The sequence below is a fragment of the Etheostoma spectabile genome, unplaced genomic scaffold (assembly GCF_008692095.1).
Source record: "Etheostoma spectabile isolate EspeVRDwgs_2016 unplaced genomic scaffold, UIUC_Espe_1.0 scaffold270, whole genome shotgun sequence".
Classification (NCBI taxonomy): Eukaryota; Metazoa; Chordata; class Actinopteri; order Perciformes; family Percidae; genus Etheostoma; species Etheostoma spectabile.
In genome coordinates this window covers 202,922-206,547 of record NW_022605574.1, presented here as the reverse complement: position 1 = coordinate 206,547, position 3,626 = coordinate 202,922, and positions in this window count along the sequence as shown.

Here is a 3,626-nt window from a genome sequence, read left to right as displayed (position 1 = left end):
CTGGCGCTGAAGAGGTGGTCAGCCCGGGTTTAAATACTGCGGTGGTGGGGATGATGTTGAGATGCAGCTGTGCAGGTGGACGGATGATGATGATGATGTGGTGCAGCTGTGCAGGTAGACCCCGTTCCCCGTAGGACGCCCTCATGTGGTAGACGGACGACATGGACACAGACACACAGGGAAAAGGGGGAATGGACACAAACGGCAGCAGAACCACAACATTTTTAACAATAAGGTGCAACCTCACATGTTCAGCAGAAGCATTTTAGTATCAGTTTTATTTCAGTAATGTCTGTTGTGCTGTGTGTTGGAAATTTAGGTGTAGACACAATTGCTTTTTCATTTGTGTATTTTTGTCTCCGATAGCTTAGTATAAAAACAGTATCAAACATTTGTATTGGTTCTATGTGATGTGTGTATTATTAAATTATATGTGCAAATGTCCCATCAAAGGTTTTTTAAATGGAATTACATTCACACGTTGAGGTTGAGGTAACTTATTGGTCCAGATTGAACAATACTGTGACAGACACCTGATGTTTACACATGTACACTTACACAATATTGTTGACTTTGTAAAGTTGCATTGGACCGTAGCACCCACAACATTTGTTAACTCCAGGAGTCTTGTGAGTGTACATGTGTACATCAGCACGTACAGAACATCAGCACAGTGTTCACTTGAGTCCAGTGAACCAATTTCTTGTGGACCTCCACATTACTGAATCAAGAGAATTATTTCTAGAAGGCAACTGAATCAAAATCAGAACTGGGCATTTAAAGGTCCCATATTATACTCATTTTGAAGTTTATATGTATTTGTATTTTGGGTTTGTACTTATTCATGTTTACATGCTTTGATGTTTAAAAACCAATTTATTTTTCTCTGTTTGTCTGAATATACTGTACCTTTATTCACCCTCTGTCCGAAACACTCTGTTTTGGAGCCTGTCTCTTCAAGCCCGCCTCCTTAAAAAAGAACAGTCTGCTCTCATTGGTCAGCATTTCCTGGTCTTTTGCGTCTGTGCTCCCGGAGTCTCTGCACCATCATTGCAGCCGGGGAATGACTGTAACGTCACTGTAGTGGCACTTTGTACCTATAAATAGTATATTTGTGACATCACAACTGTACGGAAGGCACAGCATCTTGATTACGTTTTATACTTTCACATTATTTATATAGCACCTCGACCTGTGTTATACTAAAAAAAGACATGGAAATCTCACTGTTTACAATAGGGAATCTTCAGGTGCTTGCAGGTTATGAAAAGCAAGAAAAAAAAAAAAGCTGATCTGCCAGCAATTTGATTTTGGAAACCTGTAAAGTTATGTAGTCTGTTTCAGTTGCAAATCTGCGGGGACCAATCACAAACTGGCTTATCCACCTGGCGCGGTTTAACCCAATGATGGTAGAGAAGCAACTGCAAGAAGCTTTTTGTTTACATTCAACATGGCGGTAGAAAATACAGAGCAGACTCCCCAGACCAGTGATAAATCTTAAAAGATTATCCCTCACGTTGTCCTTGGGTCAAATTGACCCATTTTCCTACATCACTGTTCCTCTTAATTCCCCAAAATAACATGATTGATTCCACACAACGCTCTTTGGCAACTACAAATTTCTACTTTCATTAATTTTGGGGGCGTCTTATTCAAGTTTACAGCATTTGGGGAAAAAATTGAAGTGGTTTTGAAATAGTTTTAATAGTCTAAAAAATTCCTAATTTCTGCTTTTCTAACTCAAACATTAGGTATAATTTCCTATAAATGAGGTTTATTGACCATAAATTCCAAAAATAACTGTAAAACTAAAGTTAATAAGTTAGTGTCACGTAGTGTTAAACGTCAAAAAAGTGACAAACATTAAAAAAAAGCAACAAAAGTGTTGAATTTCAGATTTGACGAGAAGGGTCAAGCTTGGTCTGGTGATAGCCAGACTAGTTAAATGCAGAATTTAAGAAGAACCGTGTTGGTTTAAACTGGGTTTTGTGATTAGTAGACCAGTCATGCAGGATTACGTTACATGACAGTTGTATTCATTTTCACAGTTTTTGTTATGATGGTGAAAATTATCTGATGATTCATATGAGATGCCATTTAAACTGAAATTTGCAGCCCCCCCCCCCGGGCCAGCTGCTGAATCATGGAGCTGACAAGTGTGTCATCTGGGGTCGGGGGGGGGGGGGGTTAGTCACGTCGGCAGTGATGCCAGCGATAAACTGGAACAGATCAGAGAGAAGGACCACCTGGGACAGGAACGAGACTTTATTTCAAGCTACACCTGAAATAAAAGGTGAGAGGCTGTATAATGAGTACTTTCACTTTTTATACTTTCAAGTACTGTATATTTTTCTATTGGTACATTTATTTAAGTAACCATTAATTCCAAGTATTCCTATTGGCTGGAAAATTTACATTTGCATTTGCATGAACTGTAGTAAACGCCAGAGTCCGTCCACGGAGAGCCGGATCACTCCCTATCTCACCCCCTATCTCACTCCCTATCACTCCCTATCTCACCCCCTATCTCACTCCCTATCTCACTCCCTATCTCACCCCCTATCTCACCTCCCTATCTCACTCCCCTATCTCACTCCCATATACACTCCCTATCTCACTCCCTATCTCACTCCCTATCTCACCCCTATCTCACTCCCTATCCTACTCCCTATCTCAACCCCCCTATCTCACTCCCTATCTCACTCCCTATCTCACCCCCTATCTCACTCCCTATCTCACTCCCTATCTCACCCCCTATCTCACTCCCTATCTCACTCCCTATCTCACCCCCTATCTCACTCCCTATCTCACTCCCTATCTCACTCCCTATTAAGCCTCATTGGACCAACCCGGAAATTTACTGAGAGTGGAAGTTCTCCCCTTATTAGACTATTATATTTATATATTATACTTATTCTCTGTAGACGCTCCATATTCATCTTAAAATACATTAGCTGGTAAGGGACGTACATATATATATATATATATATATATATATATATTATTTCAAGCAGCACCTGAAATAATAGGTGAAAGTCTGTATAATAAGTACTTTTACTCTTTATACTTAATGAGTGCTTTTACGTTTTATAATTTTAAGTATAGGGAGTGAACAGGCTCTCCGTAGACAGCTCTGGCGTCTACTACAGTTCATGCAAATGTCAAAAGCCAATTGGAATACTTGAAATTCTCTCAATAGCCGCTCAATAGATTAATATTGTTTTTTGTCTTGCAAGTGAAGCAAAAATCTACCATCCGTATCCATATTGCATAATTTACCAGCATTTGGCTAGTAGATTAATTTTAGATCATTTTTGCAGTGTAAAAAAGTTTGACCTGTGCTAATCTCGCTTTGCCAGAACTTCCTCCACCGCGGCGCTGCGGAAGAGGGTCTGGCTAGTCCACACAGCCTTCTGGGATGGGAGAAAACCATGCTCTGGTTTATCGGCATTTCTTTACACCAATCACAATCGTCTTGGGCGGTGCTAAGCGGCGTACGGAGCAACGGCGCCTCTGCAAAACAGCCTCGGTGGAACGTGTACGTTCAAAAAGTTGATTTAGTCGTGTAAAGAAAAACAGATAGTCTAGCTAGCTGTCTGGATTCACCCTGCAGATTTCTGAGGACC